The following is a 25,070-nucleotide window of genomic DNA, read 5'->3' as shown; positions in this document are numbered from 1 at the left end:
GACACTGGTAATGCCATACAAGGCATTCATCACCCAATGCAGGAAAACAGTGCATCTCTGGGCATTGTTTTTGAGGCTTCAATTAGTTTAGGATTCATTCAAATTTAGCAGATCTCCTTTTCCTCAAATTTTCCATTGAGTTTATAAGAAAGACCTAATGTGTTATAGATGAAGTTATCAAATAGGCCATCTTATCCTATTACAGTCCCAGTTTCTTGAAACTCACTGCAGTTCTGCATGTTGTAACAAGCACGACTCACAAGTGCATAAGAAGACCAGAAACATCAAAAGCTGTAGCCGAAATGCACCCAACTTTTTTCTCCAGCAAGTGAAATGGTCTACGCAATTAAGGGAATGCCAATAGATTCAACATCTGCTGTTCTGCTTGTCCTGTCTGTTCTTCCTTGCCAAGACCTCTCCCCAGCACTCATGCAATAGATTGCTAAGACTGTCCAACTGATGCATGATTTGACGCTATCCCCTTGCAACAAGCAACACCTGATTGAAAAATGGTTCCAAACAGATTAGAAACAAGATGCACAGGAAATGAAAAGAGATTTAAGTTTATAATTGGACATATAAGCTTAAAAATTAAACCACTTTCTGGAAACCACAACAGAAGTATACTCTTACACGAGAGAATATACGAAATTTAAAGAAAAGCCATATCTATGAGTCGAGATAAATAAGACTCAACCCAAATGAAATTGCAATCACACAAACCCCAAATGTCCAACTAACAAATCTAGTCATAGTTTTCCAGGCCAAAAGACAAACAGAACACATCAACCCCAGCATTTGACCTTTGAAGCCCCCTCTAGTATCATTACTTTTCTGATCAATGATGCGTGACAACATTACTGCCTTTAACTATTCACTTCTCTTGGGGTGAGAAAGAACGTTCTTCTTTTCTTTTTAGTTCTACGGTAAGATATGCAACATAATGTCAAAGGTTAGGTTTATCTCCATACTTTCCTTCACAGGCTCACAGCCCTAGAAATAGGTACGAATAGATCTGGGGGCGGGTTATGGTTACTATAAGAATTTTAAAGAAGTGAAAGAAAAAGGTAAACTGATTTCTATAAAAACACTTTTGCAATTCGTAGTACATCCCCATTTACTCGTATTTGAATACAAGTCCATACAAGTAAAAATAAATAAATTAAGAAACAGGAAATAAGAATGTGAGCCCAAAAGGATGTTTTGGTTAGAGCCTTGGAGGTAAAACAGAACACCTTTTATGTCCATATATCCGTTCTTTTATATAAAGTAGGAAAATATGATTTCATTCTTACGTTTGTAGCCATTCTTCCAAGTGAAGAGGGAAACTTTGGGCCTGTTGGTTCACTTTTCAGAGAACTGGATAACAAAAAATAATTTGAAAATTATTTTGGTTGGCAGTTTTCTCAAAACTGTTTAATGAAAAGTGCATTAAAACATGCCTCTTTTGTAGTTCTCTAAAATTGTTTAATGTTTTTGAAGTTCTTCCGTTTCGTGGTAGCTAATATATTATAAATATTATAACACTAGTGACATTTTTAACTATTTTTCTTGCCATTGATGAAAATGAGAGTAGTGGTCTTACCTCTTCCATCAGTTGAGACTCCTTAGCTAATTGGGAAGAAGATGAGGAATTGGGTAATAGAGAACCGGCCAAGGATCCATTGCCGAAGCCGGCCATGAAATGTGAAGTGGGCGCAGAGCCATTGCAGCCTTCAGCCTGCAAAGCCAAGTTTTGCGGGCTAACAGAAACTTATCTGGTAGAGAGCTTCGAATTTAGTTCTTCAATGCAAGATGTAAACTCGTCCATCCTCTCATTCAATGAGGAAATTTGTTCTGACAGTTGAGTAATGACTCCCTGAAACAATCAAGAAAACAAGATGACAAGTAAAAGAGATGCTCTATTTGGTTGACAAATGATGGAAAGAAACTAAAAAGGGAAGGGAATAAAAGATGTTTATAGGAAACACATTTTAAGAGGCAATTATGGGATGGAATATGGTGGTGGCAGTAATGGTGGTAATGTGGTGCGGTGATGACACTTCCTACATACTAGTGAAAACTTATTCCTGCTTCCTTGTCTTATCATTTCATGTCTGTTGGTAACAACATATGGAAAAAGTAAGGTTCCATGTTTCCTTTATATTGGCGACCATGCTGAAAAATGGTATCTGCATGGTGGAGGATGGCCTTTTTTTTTGTCAAGCCAAGTCAGGGACTTCACTCAGGACCCCAAAATCCAATGATCCATCGACCAGAGCCAAAGAGAAAGACAGACACTGGCCCTTGTTTAAGCACATCTCTTTTCCTCGTGCTGAACATTTGCTTGTGTCCCTATGTTTCGCTCCTTGGCGACTTTTTGATAGGTAAAGTAACAGTAAAAGTGGTCAAAGAAAACATGAGCACGACCAAAACAAACCAACTAAAATCCTATGAGGTCCATATTTTCTACAAAATCCAAAAAAGAGTTGGTGAAGGAAACCTGAGTCAAGAAAACAACAATCTGAGATGTAGATGCTTCAAGTTAAAAGTAGGCAACCCCGCCGTCTTATGAAGAGCACTACAATAACCATTATAATAAACCAACTTCTTGAGGCAGATAAACTGATTAAGTCACCTGGTTTGCAATCGTTGCTGGTGAATCTGGAGCTCTTCCATCAAATCTTCTATTATTAACAGCAAGTTTTGTCAGCTTGGAAAGGTTCTTGTGTCGTTGTGTTGAATATGAGTGCGATAAACCACTGGTCAATATAACAACAACGTGAACATATTACAGCAAATGACAATATTGAACTCCAAAGATTTATGGCAAACCAGAGATCCACCTAAATTAGCAGAAACTGTTACTCATTTTCAAGAATTTGAAACGGATATAAAATTCATGCATTTCCGAACAACATTAAACCAAAAAATTATTAAACACTTCATCAGTCATGACATCTCAATCCAGCTTTGCTTGCATTCTTCACTAGCACTCACTGGATGAATCACTCATTCTGCTTTAAAACAAAAGATTGAGGCCAAAAACTCATAGTTGGGGAACAGAAATACCGGTTGAGATACTTGATCCTTCTATCTGCCAAGGCTCGAGATAGTGCTTCTTTAGGGCTTGAAACCATATCATTGTCTATGCTGAGCTTTGATTTCAGATCATCTGGCAGTGTCTGTGGATAGATTCAATCAGGAAAAAACAAAAGTCACAAAAACGCATTGCCAGCCAAAAGAGTCATACCATAACGTCATTCACAAGTTTCTCCAGTTGAATTTGCTCTATGTAAGTGCGAGGAACAAATGAACCATTCAAGCCCAGTTCCTCTGCAATATTTTTGGCATACAAACCGTCTCTTCCTTGCACCTTTATATCAAGATAAGCAAAAAATTGAACAGCAATTAGCTTTGAGGAGTTCACTAGAAAGTTAACACTGTCAGTTTCAATAGGTAAATGATAATAATTTAGGCACAAGAATGTATAATGAAAATGACTAGTTTAAAAAGAGTCCAAAAGTCATTTTCCAGTCTTGCAAGCTATTTTAATTTCCTCCTATAATTTATATTACACACAATCACATGCCTAGAATTGCTTCCCTGAGAAGCTTGGGGAAAATTTTATTATAATCCTTCAGTCATTTATATGTATGGCAACTGGCGGTTTTTGCCCCATTTTCTGTAGGCACAAATTTTCCCATTCTCTGACCCTGATCTAGGGCAGGCTGGACAAATTTTTTACAAGGTGCAAGGTGAGGTGTAGCCTTCGTTTGAAACAGCATATTTGAGGATTTGATAAATTCTTTCTGATAAATTCTTTCTGACAAATTCGTAGTACACACAATTGCATGGGATAATTAGCATTACCATGTCCCTTAATATAAATGCACCTAAAATGTTGGCCAGGTGTAATAAAGACCTGATTTATGTTAACTCTTAGAGAATTTTGCCACTTAAACAGTAATTTTTTGTAAATAATTGATCAACGCAATCGAATGATGTATTTTTTTTTAGGAAAGTCACATTCGAATGATGTTGTTCCAAAATGACAATAACATTGTTTTAGTTTACTACATCTAAATTGGGTTGAAACATTTCTTGGTAGTTAAGACAGTAAAACTGGATTCAAGTTAAGTTGCTTGGTATTGGCGTTCAGCTTTGTTTCAAGCCTTTCCTAAACCAAAGCAGGCCATTTAGTAGAACACACAACCCTCCCCCATTTAACAAGCCTGCACCACAGCTCTGTATTCAACGAGTTCAAAAGACACGCCTAAATTCAGGACCAAAAAAAAAAAAAAGGCCTCCTAACCCCATCTGAAAATAGGCAGTAAAGTACAGACATGCTTGTACATCTTCAAAAGTTCCCAAACAAGATTGACCAGACAGTGAACTTAAGATGACACTGTCCAGCCCCGGTTAACCCACACAGAAAAGTAAAGTTCTAATGAAAATCAATTGAAACATGTTGATCTTTTTCCAGAAAGGCATGCAGTTTGATTTACCAATACGGAATGGAAATTGAAACCAAACGGATAGTTGGAAAAGGAAAAAGATACTAAAAGACCCTCACAATTTTAAAACAGAACTTCTGAGGAGAACTCTGTCTATCCAAAAGTCAGGATATTTCTCCCTCCCAAAGCAAGTAGGTCACGAAAACCCATTCCTAGAAATAATAATAATAAAAAAATTAAAAAATACTGTTATTATCAATGCAACTGATTTTTGTATACAGAACCAGAAGCTCATGTGAAACCACAGCAAGAATGCAGCACCTATTGTGTGGTAGACCAACACCTCTCCATCTGTAAAAAGTTTAAAGTAAGTAAAGACCCATATGTCAATCGTAGACCATAAGATCTAACAAGCTTACTGAGCTAAGCTTAGTGAGATGGAGCTCAACTCATCAGATATTACTGAAATCCTTGCTGGGAATCCATTTATTTACCCACTGAGAAAACTTCATACACTAAATGGGTTGAGCATGAGCTGTCCAAAAGTAGCCTGATTAGCTTGACCTCTGTGGCTAGAATATTAAAAAATTACCTATGGTCCATGGATTTATTATAATGATGATCATTCATGTGGTTTTTGTATGTTAGTTCCTAGGCAATAGTCAAAAGGAATAGTTTACAGAAAGGAAGGCATCGGGAAAGTGTACGAGTGTGCACTAAGGTCAATAGCGGGTCTTTTTTTTTAAAATCAATGTCAAACTGGTTCCATGGACCTTGAAGTTTCGCTTTAGTGGCATATAAAGAAGCAAGATGAATCAAGAGTGAGCAATCAACCCAAAGGTGACGTACTTGCTTCTCGTAAGATGATACACACTAGCTAACAATCCGACTAGTGCGGAGAGCCAGTTGATACGCGGACTTCACATTTAAACTACCGTCTTTTGTATAAAGCCAACATCGACTTTTCTGCCTTTTCGAAGGCATTTCTTTGCACAAACAAGCCCCCCGGTGGGTCGTCCAATTTAGATCACTGTTATGCGTGAGAAAATGCAATTTTCATTATTGGCAAGTGATTCTCAATCAATGTCCTCCTTACTAGCCACCCCCACCCCCACCCCCCCCCCCCCCCAGGGGCCCCGCCGATCGTGACTCTAATGGTTGAAATTCTTTACCCTTAAGACCCTTTCCTTGGAGTTTGAACATATGTTGTTTTACCACCCCAGATAAATCTTTCGTGCTTTAAGAAGACCAAAAGGAGTCTAACAATTGAAGTTGCGATAAGTCCCCCTAGAGGAGGCTATCTAGCAGAAGGCAGTCTTGTAACGACCCAAACCGGGGGTCCGGATTGCTAATCGGGTCCTTAACCAAACCCGAGGACACACTAGGGGTAAAATTGTCATTTTACAATGTGAGAGGGTAATAAGACCTCAAACTAGTCAAATGGGGTCTAAAACAATTATTCTAGTCATTCCATGGTAGTCGGTGAGGTTCTACGGTCATTGGATATGAATTCCCAAAAGTACCCTTACCCAGTTCAAGGGGAATTCCGACACTGTTCCACTAAAATAACCATGACTCTCAACATGAATGGAAATTGAAGATGAGGTTGGTCTCATTGGAAATCTAACTCAAAATCCTTGAAAATGGACTCAAGAATGACCCTATTTGGGTTCAGAACGAAGAAGTTATGACCGTCCGAAGTCAAGAGTTCCAAGCTAACAACTGAAGAAGGCAAAATAGTGCACTAGGGGACTTGAACCGGTTCAGTGGGGCTGAACCGGTTCAAGATGGGCAGTGTGCCCATTCTCGAACCAAAGATCCCCCCTTAAACTGGTTCAATGGGGCTGAACCGGTTCAAAATGCCCAGAACCTAAAATTATGATTCTATGCACTTTGGTACTACTTTGGTCCCTTGGTAACCTTACTCAAAGCCTAAACCTATTCCAAATCTTCCATTTAATGATGAAACTAACATTACTAAGTGGTACTAAAATCGAATAAGACCATACACGAGTCCGATACATCATTAAAATTAAGCAAATCCGTCATGCACAAAAAAAATATGGCCTTAAGGCCTTACATGGATATTGAAATCATAATGAGACCACAAAATACAAGAGAATGGTCTCAAGACAATTTCCAACCATGTGGAAGATACAAAATGATTCCTAATATTAATTACAACAAAAAGGGGTAAAATACACATCAAGCACAAAAGAGTCCAAGTCCGTCAACCCGATTAAACCGGTGGTGGATTGTCGTCCACCACTTCTTTCCCCCGAACCTGAAAAATGGTAAGAGGAAGGGGTGAGCATATTGCTCAGTAGGAGGTGCCTAAGGCACACCTCTTGAGACCCCGTGAATCTATATAATGAATAGATAATAGAGAAGTCGGGATCATGTCATACCGAGGAGAAAATAACCACATAATCACATTAACAATCAAACTCACAAATGAAAATACCGTGCAATGGGATGCAATGCCATGCAATGTCGCTCCTCATTTTCAAAGTCATTCCCGTCATCATTTCTAAACCGTTAATGCAACCCGTCCCATGGCAGCTCTATGGCGGCACAAGAGAAGGATTGACTAACTGTCCCTGACCACAAGGCAAACTCCAGGGTGTCATTTGAGGCCCAGTTAACTCAACCACGCTAGGGGGTTTCCCTAGTTCCCTCTAGGTCAAATTAACGCCACAGCCCCATAGGCAATCTCCTAGGCGACTGGGTTTTTCGCAAACTTTCTATCAAAACCTTTCCTAAAATATTTTCTTTTATTTCTTTCAAAACCATTTCCCATTTACCTCCCAATGCTCATGCATGAATGCATCATGCCATTTCATGCTATGCCAATACTCTTTGTCATACACTTAATCCAAATCTAAATCACTTCGCATACTTGCAAGAATTTCCAAGAATTTACAACATGCTTTCATTCAATAAGAATCTAGCATAACAAACATATGAACATGAAATTAAATTCATACAAACATGCTATATCATGTAAAGTCAATTAAACAAATAGCCACATACTTGATTACAACAATTTAATCATTTTAGAGAAAACTCAACATAACTTAGCATGTTAGACCACAAATCAAGAAGAGAAATTCACAAAGGAGCAAGAAATTTAGTGAATTAGGAACCCCTACCTCAATTGAGAGAAAAGCCCCAAAAATTGCCCAATTCCTAGCCCTAATTTAAAATCTCAAGGTGCACCAAACGGAGATTGGTTCCGATCAAATCGTAGATCTCATCGTGCTCTTCAATTTGCCGCAAACGGCACCAAAAATCTCTCAAAGATGAGAGAGAAATCAAAGATTGAAGATTGTAAAAGAAAAAAAGAAAAGAGAAAAGAGGGAGAGAGAGAGAGCTGGACAGGAGAGAGGAAAAATGATGGCCAAAATGGCCTTTAGGTCATTAAAATGAACAAATGGAGTAGGCCCCACAAGCATAAAAATATCTCCTTCCTAAAATAATTATATATACACACACACGCACACATATATATATAAACCAATTAAACTACCACCACACAATTTAATAAGCAACTAAAGGTCATGTACAAAATAAAAATGCAAGAAATGCAATTGACCCGTGCCGCAACTCCCGTGCGCAACAATTCCAATAGCAGGTCCCACACGGGACCATCCGGCCCGAAAAATGAAAAAATGCCGAAATGGCAACCCTTGCATTTCAAAGAGACCTGAACTCAATGAAATACCTCAACTAGCTCTCGGACACACCCGGCACACTCCACGGTGTCCGACACGCAAAACACAGAAAGACGAAAATACCCTCGAAAAAAATCAGAAAATTTCAGAAAATGAAAGATGGTAAAATTTGGAAACATTACAATTCCCATGAGTAGTCCTTCAATCATAATATTCTGTGATGAAGTATTTGTAAACAAGTGCATCATTCATTTTTCTACATCCTTACATTCAAAAAAAATTAGCAGTTCTTTCTATATGGACGATTCTCATCAGTTGAGCATGAACGAAGCCCTGTGAAATCTGTTTTAAACCCTTTGCTACGATTTGTTCGAGAGTTGTGAAATGACTTGTCTTCTTTTCTTGTAGAAGATGTTTCCACTGATGAAGTATTGCAGAGAGAGCAAAAGAAAAGCGCTCTGGTGCTATGTAGCTATCCGCGGGCTAAGAAGCCTCCTACTCCTTCGAAGAACCGACCTTTTATATAGCACTTATTTACTTACTTTATTGATTTTTGGATTCTTTTATGAAACACATATGTTATGGCCATTCGCAGCGGAGGTCGCAAGGGAATGAACGTAGAACAGAAATCTCATTCTAATAAATGCAATGTTTTCCAACATTCTTATTCATCTAGAGCGAAACCCCGCAGTATTCGGGCTTATGCTGTTGAAGTTGGTTGGCAACCCCGTTCATTTTGTTAACAGACGATTTTCACTAATAAGAGTCAGAGAAAAAGTGCTGATCCTTTTGTACCAGACGAGTACAGGCAAGGAAGGATGCGAAACTGCTATTAGGGAGGATTTCAACTCAAAATGCTTTTATTCCTTCTCTATGGTAGCAGACGAGCTACTCAACTCCAAGCTTTCCGCACCTGGTATGAGCGACAGAAAGGCTTGTGATTCTTCAATTCAATAGATCAACCAATACAAATACTCTAGCAAGACTCGGCCCTTCTTTGTGCATTTCCTTTTAGAACTTACAGAAGTCTCGATACACATAAGATGGAGAAGTCAGTTGTTAAAGTAAAGGTCAATCCTTTAAGTTCGGATGCTGTCTCCCACAAGGAGCTCGCTAGCCATATGCTTAAGGTGTATGTTGATTTTCAGAATGATTGATGACTTTCATTCTTTTAAAGAATAAACTTTTCAGTGTCTGGGAGAGGCATTTGAGGCTTGCTTAAAACAATACGTTATTTGTAGTACTTTTACCTATGAGAAGACCCTTAAACTTGACATATCCGCCTAGGAAAGCTCTATTGGAGCCCTGTAGCTGGCTCTTTTTACACTTCAGGGATGAAGAAATACAAGAACAGCATTTCAATTCAAAGAAAAAACACCAAAGAGTCTCGTCTATCATGGTTTCAGGGTCAAGGTGAGATTGAACTATTGTGATTTCATAGTTCGATCTTAAAGGGCATGCCGTTTATGATGCGTGGACGAAGCCATCCTGGCAGTAGGGAGTCTATTGTGGGGAGACTAAAAAGCAGTTCCAGAACGTCCATCCCTTAGGAATCCTACACCTTTTTTCTCTCTTTGCAGATTCTGAACCAGTAGAATTGGAAGAGTCGGCACAAGATAAAACGTGATAGATCAAATTTCAACTGACATATGTGAAATGGCTCCTACTTTCCTTGTCTCAGTACTTTCTGAGACTCCCAGGTCTCCCATCAGATATCAGATTTAGAGCACTAGAACCAAGCTCTTGGTGACAATTTCTAATAGTTCTCTTATTGATAAAACCATGAAAACAAGCCTAGTAAAAAGCACAAAAATAGAATTTAGGAAATTGGATTAAGTAACTAGTGGGTTTAGCCTCACCAGTTCATTGAAATTCAAAAAATTCTAAAGAAAGAGAGAATTATCCCAGTTTTGTTTTGATCAATTGAGATGAGAAATGGATTCCTACTATCATCCTTCAAAAGTTGATTACCACATATAGGGGAGATAGTCTGTTTCTATTTGTGGGTCAGACTTATTTAGACCTACCATATAACTTGAATCCATTTCAAAGCTCTTAGCGGCAATAAAATTTTACCCAAAATATTGCTCGAGGCTAGGATTTCATAGACCATTCAACAAAACCCAAGATCCCAACTACGGCAGGTTGGCTACACAAATCATTTTTTGCCATTTAGCTGCAGACCAAACCAAATCCTACATCAGATCATAAGCCATGATATTTTTCCAGCTTCAACTTATGTAATTTTTGGTGAAATTAAAGTTACTGCACTATCTCTTACCAGGAATATCTTGGTGTGAGACTGCAAATTTCAGGATTGTATTCATGACGTCTGAGCCTTTCATTTTTTTTTTTTTTTTGATAAGTAATAAGCATATTAGAAAAGTGTTCAAAATGGGATCGGGTCCCTAATACAAAGACGAAAAAAAAAACCTAAGGACCAATAGCATACAAAAGATCAAAGAAGTCAATAATTGAAGAGCATGCGCTTCCTCTTACATAACAGAACAAAGATTGAAAAATATGAATTTTCAGATTTGCTAAAGACAATTCCTTTCCTTCAAAGTTTCTGTTATTCCTCTCTTACCATAGACACCACCAAACACAATGTGGAACAATCCTCCAATAATTACGAGCATGTTCTTTAACTGGGCATCGTCTCCATGCGTTAATCAATTGAGAGGAATGCTTAGGCATTACCTAATAAACGCCAAACATGCTAAATATGAAATTCCAACAATCGTACACCACAGGACAGTGCATAAGAATGTGATTCACGGATTCTTCGTCTACTTTGCATAAAGAACACCAATTAACAATGATATTGCCTCTCTTTCTCAAGTTATCCAATGTCAAAATCTTTCTCAATGTGGCAGTCCAAACAAAGAATGTGATTCTAAGAGGAGCTTTAGAACGCTAAACAGACTTCCATTGGAAATCGTGACCAACGAAGTTGGACAAACACAAGAACATGGATCGGACACTGTACCTACCATGAGCTAAAGGGACCCACAAAATATCATCACACCCTCTGCCAACATCCTTCTGTCTACATAACGTATCCAAAAAAACATAAGCTTCCTCCATTTCCTAATCCTAAAAGGGTCACCTAAAACGCACATCCCACGTAACTCTACTGCTACCAAGTTGATAACAATCAATTACGTAGGTGTGCTTATTGTCTGCAATACTGTAAATTCTAGGAAAGGAGTGTGACAACAGCTGATCTCCACACCATAAGTCCTCCCAAAATCAAACATGTCTACCATCACGAACTTTGAATCTAATGTGTGAAGAGAAAACATCACAGCCCTTCCGAATGAATTTCCACACACCAACGCCACCAGTAAGAGTGACTGGGAGAGAGGACCAGGCCCCAATCTCCTCTCCAAAGCGACATGAGACAACTTTTCTCCACTGACGATGGCGTTCCTTTCCAAATCTCCATAACCACTTTCCCAAGAGAGCTCGATTAAAAGGGACCAACTTTCGAATGCCTAACTGATAAGCGCTGAATACTGTATATTCAGGCGCCCTAAATTACATTAACAAAGTCTATTAATTGATTATTTTATGTAGATTAACTCCATTTGCATGTTTTTGTGCATTTTCAAGTTAAAGTGCAAAAAGGAAGCAAAAATGATGCCTTGTGGAATTATGAACAAAAAGGGTGCCAATTCTGAATTTCTGGCAGCGGTAGAACCTGACTTTTGTCGCCATTTTCGACCTAGCAAACTCAAGAACTGGACTTCCATCATAACATAAAAGATTTAGAGCTCTGAATCAGCTTTCCAAATCTTCAAGCGGTTCGTCATTCGGAGTTTGGAACAGAGAGTTATGATCTTCTTAACAGAGGTGCGCAGAACTGCCTGGCAGCACTGAAGTACTGCATTTCTCCCCATTTTCGACCAACCAGACTTGAGAATTGGGTCGTCATCAAAACATGAAGTTTTTGAAGCACTGAATCAGCTCTCCAAATCTTCAAACAGATCATCATTCGGAGTTCGGGGCACAAAGTTATAGCAGTTTTACCAAAGTAGGTCAGTGCTGAGCAAGAAGAGCATGTTGCACATTGCACTAATTTAGAGTGCTCGAGACCACTCTTCGAGTGCTCGAAAATCAGCCAGATTGTAGCTCGGAAATGAACTCCTCTTCAGCCCACTTGTGCATTGGTTTCCACATTTCCACCCTCCTTCTTTATGGAGTGGTTGGGAATGTCTTTGGAGGAGAGAGAGAGCTTAGTTGATAGATATAAGGCAACTAAGGGCCACATGCATCCGAAGCTACATTTCTACAAGATTAGAGGAGAGAAAAGAGAGCAAGAGAGGTGTTCTTGAAGCTCCAAGGAGGTTGCACGAAAATGGCCATGAAGATGGAGCTTCTTCCTTCTTCTAGCTTGGCAATGGGTAACTAACTCCCTTCTAGGGAGGTGATGAAACTCCTTCTTGTAAGTATGTCTTGTTTTTGATTTACATTTGGGGATGTAATGTATATATATGACCTTTCCATGAACTAGAGCTTTATTTGATGTGAAGAGCTTCAATGTCTATTAATGATCATTTTGAGTTTAAGATCTTATCTTAAGATTGTTTCCTCTTATGATTATTTTGCTTCCATTTTCATAGTGACAATGAAGATGAGTTTATGGAAATTTTTTATTGGCATGATGCTTGGGAAATTTGATAGTCTATAGCTTAGGGTTCTCTTTTGATAGATTATTCTTGATTCCTAATGTCATGTGCTTCTACTATGTGATTAAGGGCTTGATAACTCTATGCTTAGTGAGTATGTCTAAGGTTGCAACCTAGTTTAGGTAACCAAAACATGCAATACTTTGATAAGTTATTCTTGCCTATTGATTTCATAAAAATTCTTGAAGGTAATGTAGCAATTTTATGTTGTTGCATTTCATGGTTATGTGTATATATTATTCCCCAAGTAAATCATGTATTAACATGCTTATGGATAGGTAGTGGATTCACTTCCCTAGCCCTCTCTACCTAGATCTCCTTCCTTTACATTTACTAGCATTCTTGTTTTATGCACACTTCAATTACTAGCTTAGTGACAAACCAATTAACAACTCCTTATTACACCTTATCATTCTTAAATAACTCTAGATACTTAGGTTGTCTTAAGACTAGCGCAGTCCCAGTGGTTCGACTTACCCGACCAATAGCCCTATTTTACAATGATTTGTGCTATTGCGAAGGTTGATGTATGATTGACCAACCGATCACTAACCCACCTAATTTCAACGGTTGGCAGACTTGTTCCCAATTAACAAGATGATACTTAAACTCCTCTCCCCTTCCACCCCATAAAAAATCCCTCTGAATTTTTCAATCCTTTCAGCAACAGAGCATGGAATTTGAAACAAAGATAAAAAGTAGGTAGGAAGGGACGCGAGAGTACTCTTAATGAGAGTGACTTCCTCCACCCCCCCCCCCCCCCCCCCCCGGTCGGGCGCACGAGAAGAAAGATACTATTTTTTCCATCTTGCTAATCTCTTCTCATATCTATTAATCACTGGGTCCCAATTCCCTACTCTCGTAGCGGAAACTCCCAAAGGCAATCCTAAGGAAGAGGGAAAATGCCCACTCCACACCCAAGAATAGGAACTAAAGAGCAAATATCTAGAACATCCCACACTGGAACAAGCACACTCTTTCCAACATTAATCTTTAGTCCAGAAACTGTTTGGAAACAAGCAAGAATGCATCCAAGATATCTGAGTTGGGAGACTTCAGCATCGCAAAAAAACAAAGTCTCATCCACGAACAACAAATGGGAGATCTGCATCTGATGTTCAACATCTCTGCCAACTCTGAACCCCCTAATTTAACCCAAATCTTCCGTTTTTCTCATTAATCTGCCCGATCCCTCTATAACAATAAGGAAAAGAAAAGATGATAATAGGTCTCTTTGTCTCAGACCAAGCGAGCTAGCAAAAAAGCCCGCATGGGAACCATTCACAAGCACAAAGAACATAACGGACGAGATACAAATTTCTATCCATTTTATCCACCTAATTCCAAACCCCATTCTCCGAAGTATATAAAGAAGAAACTTCCAATTAACGTGATCATAGGCTTTCTCAATGTCAAGCTTACATAAAACGCCAGGAACCCCACTTTTCAATCTAAAATCAACACATTCCCCTGCGATAAGAACAGAATCCAAAATCTGCCGTCCTCCAACAAAAGCATTATGTGATTCTGAAATAAGACCATCCAAAACATAACTCATCCTGGAGACAAGAACCTTGGCAATGAACTTATACATACTTCCCACTAAGCTAATTGGCCGAAAGTCCTTAATATTAGAGGGACCACCCTTCTTGGGAATGAGAGCAATAATAGATGCATTCAATGATTTCTCAAATATGCCATGAGAATAAAAATCCTGAAAGGTGCCCATCACCTCAATTCGCACCACCTCCCAACTCTCCTTAAGAAACCGCATAGTAAACCCATCTAGTCCTGGAGCTTTGTCCCCATTACAGCTAGATAGTGCCTTAAGCACTTCCTCCTCAGTGAAAGGAGCCTCAATCCTATCACTATCCAACGCAGAAATAGAATTAAAAGGAAGACCATCAAAAGTAGGTCTCCAACCTAAAGTCTCAATGTAAAGCTGCTGATAAAAAGAAACAATCCCTCCGCGCCCCTCTCTCCACAGCTCAGAACCATTAACATGGATAAGCCCAATGTGATTACATCTTCTGTGAGCGTTGGCAAGTCTATGAAAAAAATTTGTATTACGATCTCCTTCTTTTAACCACAATGCCCGAGACTTCTGTCGCCACGAAATCTCCTCCATAACAGCGATCTCAGCAAAATTCACCTGACAAGAGGCTCTTTTAGAGTGTAATGACTCCACATCCTGCCCCACCTCATCAAGACGATCGAGCTCAGCAATATCAGCAAGAACTCTATTCTTCTTCCATTCAAGATTTCCAAACACTTCTTTATTCCACCTCTTTAACTCAGTTTTTAGAATCTGAAACTTTCTAGCTAACACATAGCTAACAGAGCCTGTAAAACTCACTTCCTCCTACCAAGACTGAACTTTCCCTTGGAAATCCTATCTCAACTACTGATTATTATACTCCTTTCAAATTTTACTGTTTACAATTACTATTTTGTTTGAAATAGTAACCCCAAGGGGGTGCAATTGTTGGTCAAGTACCCATCTTTACAAGGCTGAGGTCTTGGGTTTGATATTCCTCCTTGAGACCAACCTCACAAATATTTTCCCTTGATTACAATTAGCGCGTCACATTGGGAACTGGCGCGTGTCTGGAGGAGAATAGTCCAACCAAAAGGGAGTAAACACCCCCCTCTAGTCAGCCCAAAAAAAAAAAAAAAATGAGAAAGATGAAAATAAGGACAGAAATCAAGTACTGAAGAATAGGTGTTCTTTGTTATATTTTGTCCACAATAAGGAGAGGGGCATAAATAACACAGCCCATAGAATTTACATAACATAGAACATGTAGAAAGATCCAGCTGGAGTATCTTCTATTGACGTACATAAATCAAATCTGGAAAAAAAATAATAATTAAATGGTATATTACAAAAAGAGTCATGATTTCTGAATCAAAATTATCCATAGGAGTCTCAAGAGGACCATAATATTAAGGTGAACTCAAAGATAGCATGAATATTGACGTCATGAAGGAGAGAGATTCCTATAATGGTCGGTCACGTGCAATGAATACCTCCAATTGCACCACTATGAGGGGACCTAGGATCAAAGGAGATAGCGAGATGCTTACAAGGTCAGACTAGTGTTAGGTAATCTGTTAAGGAGTAATTACCAGTATTTATGGTTACAGAAAAAATGACTAGAAAAAGTAGCGTAAAACATCTTGGAAGCAGTGCAACCACCAATTATGCACCGTTGGAAAATAATTCACTTAAAGGAGTTCAGAATCATGTCACTTTGTGACCTTTGAAAGGTTGAAATTAGAATTGATAGTTTTAGACAAAAGAAAAACAATGAAGATTTTATACAAGTTTGCCCCAGAATGGCATTTAGTAATATTTGGAACAGTACAAGAGAATTGTTAGTTTTAGACAAAAGGAAAAAGAAGTAAGATTTTATGCAAAGTATTTCAATATTCCTCAAAATAAGTGTTTTGCACATAATTGTGCATGCACTAATCAGTATACACAAAAGAATAATTCACTGCTTGTCATAGTCAGCAGCATCCAATAAATTTAACTAATGAAATCAATCTGGAGATGTGGAATAATCATCAAGCCTTTATTAGGTATAATTAACAAGATCTAACACTAACAAAGAAGAATATTAAGTGCAATGGACTTCAAATCGATCAAACGAGTGAATGCCTCAATATCATACCTGAACATAATTCCGATTTAGCTGTTCTAACCAATCAATTTTCACACACACTCTGTCATCAGAGAAGACATGGCTGCTTCTTTTCAGGACGGCAGCAATTGTGTACCCTAAAGCCATCAGGCCACCAAGAAGGCGGACACTAACTTCAAAAGTGATTCTTGGTGATATGATAAATGGAACATCTGTAACCCATTCCTGAAAGCAGCAAGTAAAACTGTCAGGAGCAACACAGTTTTTAAAGGTAATTATTACCATGTCTGTACATCTATAAGACGTACGTCTAACAGATTACTTCGCAAAACTCAAACCATGAAGATAGAATCATAGAACATGTAATAAATCTTATCTGCTGCTGAACAACGTATACACTTTAGGCCTTTGATAAGATTATTTGCAAATGTAATTTTAATCCTTTTTTTTATAGTTTTGGTCGTTTATGAGTTTGATATACAATATTTGGCTCATTCCTTAACAGCCTAAAATTTTGGAGCAATTTTGTTATCTAACATGTACAAAAGCTTTGACTTTTGTCAATCCTGGGTTCAAGTCATTTGAAGGTATTGCCTTTTCAGTCAATCCATTTGCATCTGTTCCCCAATCCTCTTTGCCTGTTTGCGCTCCATTCTATCATGTCTGTCGACACTCCACATGTGAGGGGGGTTGCACGTTAGGGAGAGTGTGGCAGCTTGAGTAACATCGTGTGGCATATTGTCTAACAGCTAAAATTTTTTAGGAGAAGTAGTTGTTTATGAGGAAAAAAACTATACGATGTCGTCACAACCTTTTAAGCTTTTCTAGATATGCTCTGCATCAAGCTCCACTCTTTCAAGTGTTAAACCTTCCATGTTTACATGGACACCATGTATTCTCCAAATTTCAAACTAAATCTCTTTAGGAAGCAGAACCAAAGTTTTGTCAATTGTCTGAGTGGAAATTGTCAGTTGCCATTGCAGAATGTCAATGTTGTAAAATATTCTGAATGCAATACATGAAAAATACCCAATTAATAGAAAAAAGGAGACACACACACACACACACACACACACACACACACTGTGTGTGTGTGTTTGGGATGAAACCAAATTTCTAGCCATATAAACTAGTGGTTAATACATTTTGATAATGACCAATGTTTAAATAAAAAATCAAAAGGGAAAATTAGAAAAGATAAAAAAGAAGTTTTATTTTGATGTAAGTAACAGTTGACCCTTCCATGATCCAGTAAATGGATCTAGTTTCTTCAATCAGAGATGGTACAAAGCAAAGCCTGGAAGTTAATAAAAGTTTTCATCAGTGCATTTGAATGGAAGTATTGATGATGAATGCAATGTAAGTTTTTCAGACTGGTTGACTAATAGAAAAGAAACGGTCAGGAGAGAGGAGAACAAAATAGGAACAGGGAAATTCAACAAATTTATTAAGGTATAGCATCAACTAACACCGCTACAGTATGAACACAGGTACCTGCTTCTGCTACAGGACAGTAAGATGGCATTTAATTAGTGAGATGTTTATGCTTGCATAATAATTATGTAACACCTTCAGTTAGCCCCAATGAACAGTATTTCTCTCAACCAACCAATAGTAAAGAAAAGATAATATCAACATCACAAAGAACATAAGATCTATATTCCCAGCAGAAATATATATATACACATTCAGGAAAATATATATATATAAATATGTGTATAATTATATATAAATTATTATTCTCATCAAGGTTAGCTAGCTATATTTCCAAATGAGACTATCTCAACAAATAAGCTCACGTTTTCAATGATCGAACCTCAAACATGAGATTGTATTTGCCATCCCTGTTCCTCATCCTCAGATATGAGTGGCATGCTTCAGGATCTTCACCTGGTGGTAGTAGATATATATCATACGTTTCCTCTGTAGTTTCCCTGTGTTCTTCAGAAAAAACAGCCTTGATTTGATCTACAGTTAGGGACCTTGTTGACTGCAGTAACAGAAAGCACTCATTCAGTGATACAGATAGAAGACAAAAATGTCAGACCAGCACTTGTGATAGAGCCTTGTATATATTAATTTAGACCAAAACTGAATGTTAACCTTTAAAATGTAGGTGGGATTCTGAAAACCAGAGAACGGATTGAACTTGTTGGTAATTTTTATATGTGCCGTTTGTAGATCTGGCTCAATAAAAGCCTTGTACATGGGATATACCTGCATGAAAGAATAACCGTGAGAACTACATTAAAAGCTTCAGATGTCTACTAGATAATTATTGAGACAACTTATTCAAAATAATTTTAATGAAACGTAAAAAAATGTTAGGTGAGAAGAAACCGTTTCGGTTATTTGTTGGATTATTTCTTCAGGCTCTTGTCCAGAACGCTGAATGTCCCTTAAAACCGTTTGACAAGGTCAAAGTGTACTCCACCAGTAACAGAGACTCGAAGATCAAGGAAAGGCCGTAATTTTTCACTCAAGGCATATATGCCATCAATAATCACAATGCGGGAGCTGGGGACTTCAATTGTCCTGTTAGAATAATATATTTGGTTATGATACATGACTACTAGACTGAGAATGTTGAGGTGGATAATTGAAGTGACTAGAAGAAATAAATTTGCTAACCAAAGTGTGAGGGTTCAATTAGGAGTAGTGTCTATTAGTGATAAAATAAAAGAAAGCAAGCTTAGGTGGTATGGATACATAGAATGTAGACCTGTAGATGCACCAGTAAAAAAGGGAAATTAATTCATATAAAATTATAAAGGTAAGAGATACCAAAACTAAAATGAAATGAAGTAATTAAAAATGTCTTTAAAAAATTGAACATAAGAGGAGAAATGGCATATAATAGAGTAGAATGGAAAAAGAGAATTCATGTGGCTGACCCCATTTTTTTGGGAGAAAGGCAAGGATTATGATGAGGATGATGATGACGACATGAGCACTAGACGATTAATTGAACCCTTTGCTAAAAACATAAAATAAATATACAATGAACTAAAAAAAATTAATTCACAAGTGAAATAACAGTTCATGATACTAAGACATGAACAGCATAAGACACATTCCTAGAATGGTCTATTATTTCTAAGGCAGATTTGATTTTGTGCAAATTTTTTTTTATTAAATATGGGGGTGTTCTTCCTCTCATAAGGGGGAAAAGGAACAATGACTTTGAAACAAATTCACTAATTGGTTGATAAGTATTCAGCACTTAACAAAGAGAAACTTTCCCAAAATGTACATAAAGTAAATTGTGTTAGGTACATGAGGGGAAAAAAATTTATGTTAGGTACACATGCATAGTAGATAAAAAAAAAAAAAAAAAAAAAAAAAAAAAAAATCCAGAGAGAGGGAGGGGGGCCAATAATACACACGTAAGGTAAAGGCTATGTAGACTAAGCATCAGTTGGCAAAAAGAAAACCACATATAAGCATAAAGAGTAACTAATATAGAAGTAATATACTCGCCAAAAAGAAATAGAAGGATCATTCACTGCTTATTATTCATTTTAATCATCAACAAAGCCATGTTAATTGCCCTGACATGTACTGCGAAAATTGAGCTCGTGAGAACAGCCCACAGATAACAACCCCCAACACCCCCCTCTCTCTTCCCAAAAGAAAAGAAAAAGGGAAAAGATTAAAGGAACGCACACTCACTGAAAGAGAAAATAAATAAATTCCAGCTTAGCAAGTTGCGGGGATTCCCAACCTGTACCCTATGCGAGAGCTAGACTTATAGTCATATATAGGAACTTGAGCCGGATTCCCTTCCTTCAGACTACGAATATTCTTGAGCAATGTATCATAATCCGTCAAGCGTGGGTCTGTTTCAAAACAAACAGTGTTATTAGAGTTCTACGAAGCTTCTTTATATCATTCATCATTCATCTGCGATGGCAGAGTTCATAAATCTCTGGTCACTGGAGAACCATGAAATACCAAAACACACTTCATTACAATTTTTAAGAAGGGTACAATAAATAGAACTGCATAATATCCATATCATCACCATCCCTTTCCATGCAAATCTGCATTTCAATTCTCACGTGTATGCTAAAATATTGTTCATTGAACGTTCAAGTCTTATGTAACTTAATAACAGAATGGCAAAAGCAATTATGCAATAAAATGATGTCAGCCAAGGAAAGGAGGTAGATTATGGCCACAAATTCAATGTACATGAGAGTGCAAGTCATTGGCAATTTCTACATACTGAATTAGCTTAGGATTTTGTCTTTTTTGTTTATCATTTTACTTTCTGGTTGTACGTTATTTACTATTTATATCTTGTTTGCCAATTTTATTCAATGGTATTTTCCATATAATGACAAAACGTTAGGGCCTGTATCCAGTCTGTCCCTCGTAGCACCCTTGTTTAATGGGAAGGACCACACTTGGTAATGATCCTTTACCTTATGATAAGTGGTCACATGCTCGGCGCATGACTATCTAAGTATAGACAACTCTAGCTGAGGTTCAAGACACTGTAGATTTAAGAAATATAAGGGTTGAATCTTATTCTTAGACTAATATGCTTATATTGTGGTTCTGGTTCATAACCTCCATAAATTATGCATTTACCCTGATGGTGAGATTTTAGACATCATTTTGTGAGAAATGACGCTGCTGCACACAATTCCTTCCCTTTCTTCCTTCAACTCCTGCTCTTTCTAACTCTCCCTTCCCCGGTGGCTTGCACTGGAGAACGTTGGTGTGGTTCAGTGTATCTGCTGCACAACTTTGTGTGCTCAATACACTTGGAAATCTGCTGCATGCCCTCCTTCCAAATAAGTTTCCTCTCTTCTTCCTTTCTTACCTATCTCATTACAACTCTTCCACCCTCAATTCTTTCAACTTCTACCCTCACCAGCCTTGGTTCCATCATCCTTTTATTACAATACCTTGCTAAGGTTTCTAGTCCATCTAATCTGTTTAAAGGCTCTCTCAACTCATTTTACACCCAATCTTGTTCATGCATGTCTTGTACTGAACAATAATTCCTCTAGGTTAGCATTAAGACTTCATCCAGCTGGTGGTTTCTATATATTTGACATTATTTCAGATTGCTACTATCATCGGATTTTTCCAGTTTTAAAGTTCCTAAATTCTTTAGGACTGTCATTGATCTTGAGCACCACTGTATCTCATCTTCAGGAACAAACCAGCCGAGCTAAAATAGACCAGCAACAGGTTGATGGATGCTTTGGAAGCTCTAACAACAATTGTTAAATTATGATCAAAACTTCAATACTGTTATTGGGCACCGCTGGAAGCTTAGTTATTATTTTGGATGGTATCGATAGGGGAAAAGTGAAGTAAAGAAAGTAAACAATAAGAGCAAAAGACAAACACAAAGAGTGAATGTGGTTAACCCACCAATAGGGATACTTCCACAGCCGAATATAATAAATCAATACATTATAATTTAAAAATATAAACACTACAAAGAAGAATCCACCAAGTATAGAAACTAAAAACCCTAAGAATATAAAAACCCAAACTTTCTCCACTGTCACAGTAACTTTCAAATCTCTGTCTCACCTGAAACCCCTGACACTCAACTCCCATTTTATAAAGCCCTGAGAAAATCCCTTAGTAAACAAGGACTATAAAAAATCATTTCCCCAAAGAAAACCCAAAAATTAGATTTCCACCTGAAAAAATAACTCTAAAATAGGAAACCTGAAAATGATAAAAAATGAGATAACTGCCAAACCAAGCAGCAAAGTATCAAACTTTTAATCAATCATCATTTCTGCATGCTTCTCCTCCATTGCTAACAAATAATTAGCTGCACCTTGTTGAAATCTTTCCATATGTTCTGAGAGATTTCATTCATGTATATAAATTTCTTGAAGCATGTAACAATGACATGGCTTTGACATACATCTTTCTTTTTCTTTTTCTTTCTTTTGTGGGTGTGTGTGTGTGTGTGTGTGTGTGAGGGTGGGTGGAGATACACATACTACGCAAATTTTGCCCTTAAAATTTTGGACAAATGAGTTAAAAAGGATATAATGTCTATCACTATGGGTGAATGATTGGGGTTTGATTCAACTACAATTCCAATTATTGTCCAATTGTTTTAAGAACAATCACCCACTGTAGATTACTTAAGGGACCTCTTAAATTCACAAAGGTTGATTAATTATCTAAAAAGCATTGGACAAAAATTGGAATCTGAAAGGACCTTTGCCCAAGTAATCGTCCCCCTAAAACTCAAAGATTCACTCCCCAACTGCGAAGCTTTTCATCACCTAAATTATACTAAGCAAATGTTCTTAAAGAAAAGCCTAATTGAAATAAACTCCTCTTTTGATTTGTCCTTTGATTCCAATAAACAACTATTTTGCCATAACAAAACAATCAAACTTGGTGCTCTACTAAAACGAAGCTTGATTAGCAGGGAAAATGTGGAGCTGAAATAACACACTTAGAATGCTTTTTAAAATACTTTTTAAAGGATTACATTATGGTTGCAAAGAATGATCAAATTCAAATTTACCCATTTGGATATGAAAAGTAGTAACCTTATTCATAGAACTTATATATTCTTGAACTATACATTTTATAATAATTGGTTGAATTAACTATGCTACTGTAAATGCAGCTACGCAACTTCTTGTAAGAAACAAAAGCAGTTGTTGCCCATACACTTTGCTTTATATTCAATCAATTTTTAAAAAGCAACATGTGGAAAGTCAACGGATGTTATCAAGTCATGTTTGTATTCCAGATGAATTATAAGAAAGAAATTTCTCCTGAATAGAGAAAAGCTTAAGAAAATACCATTTTAATTATACATGTGTGTGCGCGCGCGCCAACCAATCTACTTATCTGTAAGAGGATCTTAACAAGAATCAAAAAATAAAAATAAAAATAAAAATAAAAAATAAAAAGAACAGAAAATTTAACATCAAAGTTCCCATCAATAGTACGACTGGAATCATTGTAATTATCCATATTTATAACAGCAATGCTGGGCATAAAGTTGAGCACCTTCTCAGTAAACACAGTCTTCCCTGCCCCCGAGGGACCCGCCACTCCTACTAAAATTATCCCATCATTCTTTTGAGACAACAACTGACATGCACGGATTACTATAAAGAAACCCTTCTCAAATGACAGAAAACCTTGGATCGGGACAATCTCGTAACGATCAGAGTCCTTTCTTTTAACCAATTGGACTTGATCTCGTATTAGGCCAGATCGTCGCCTAGGTGAATCAGCAACGGAAGATGTATCCAAAGCCATAAACCTGGATATATGATATTCCGCAACGCTGCCAAACACGTAAATTTGCAATATACTTGAATGTTAAAATATTTGTAGCAAAAACAGTAATAAAATAGCAGAACTCCAGATATACTTTTCAGAGAATGTGTTGCAAATATTCTTTTAGCAAGTGTTGATAGCTTCAAGGGAAAAATAATTTTGTACTATTTCAATTATCCAAATTTTGATGTGGCTTTTGGGCTAAGAAAAATGCAAAGGATGGATCAGATGGTTCGCAATTATTAGGAATTGTACACATGATAGTAATTGTCAGTATCAGGGTGCAGACGCCACTATTTTTCACATTGTTGTTCTAATTTGGAAAGTTAGAGAGTTTAACTAAAATTTGTCTCCATAGCAATACCTGTGTCATTGTACTTTTCAAGAGTAAAATAAACAAAGCTTCAATATTATTTAATCCAATAACAAGTTAGCATTCAAAATCAAATTGTAATTTAGTATATAAAAGAAAATTCACATTTGAAACAAATTTCCCAAGTTCCATTTAAGTTATCTAATTAAACCAAATCTTAAAAAATGTCTAATTAAAGAAGCCCGGCAATATCCATTTCTTGCCACTTAGCATTTGTCTTATTGTGTACTGTAATGATCTATGTTCAAAACAAGATATCATCATTAACATAGTATTGTGTCTTTTCATTCATCAAATACCATATTCACTAGCTCTGTTGAAGAGGAGGAAGGAGGTAAAATACATAGTTATCCAAGATGGTGGATTATAGACATGGAAACCAGATAAAATTACATAATGCATAAATCTACTAATTGTGTCAAACTATCACATAGTCAACCCCGTGAAATGCAGTAGTCAAACTAGCATGACACGTGGCATGATGGTGTGAGGTAATTTTAGGTTGACAAGTAGTAGCATGTATTAATCGACAAATCAAATAAAAGTAACCCAGATACTGAATTCGCACAAGCACCAAATGGGATTGCAGAAATCACCATGAAACTGATACATATATATACATACAGAGATGTGTATATGTATTGTGTGAATGTAAAGATTCTCAGAGAACAAACCTTGAGAAATCAGTCTGCCCAATTCCGGCCCCGTTTGAAAATTCAAGTGGACAGTGGTTTCTGAGAACTGAAAAATGTGATGGTCTCGAGATTCTTGAGGTTCTCTGCAAATGGGTTTTATACTATGAAGAGAGAGCAACAAACAAGCACCGCATTACCATATACTTCGTATCAACCAAAAACTGAAATTTGGGATATCTTCATGGTTTATACCTACTAAAATGTAATATTCTTTCTGTTGGAAACGGGGCATTAAAAACATAAACTTTGGATGAGATTTGAAAT

At 37.3% G+C, this 25,070-nt stretch overlaps 1 pseudogene; it reads right to left on the bottom strand.

Annotated features, from left to right (window-relative positions):
* Positions 1–33: 33 nt before the first annotated feature.
* Positions 34–24,974, bottom strand: LOC132286395 (inorganic pyrophosphatase TTM1-like; annotated as a pseudogene).
* Between the last annotated feature and the right edge of the window lie 96 nt (positions 24,975–25,070).

This window comes from Cornus florida, unplaced genomic scaffold, assembly GCF_030987335.1.
Source record: "Cornus florida cultivar Cherokee Brave unplaced genomic scaffold, ASM3098733v1 CherokeeBrave_3.0.0_Hap2_Chr11, whole genome shotgun sequence".
NCBI lineage: Eukaryota > Viridiplantae > Streptophyta > Magnoliopsida > Cornales > Cornaceae > Cornus > Cornus florida.
Note: the sequence above shows the minus strand (reverse complement) of the source record. Positions and strands in the feature narration are given on the sequence as shown.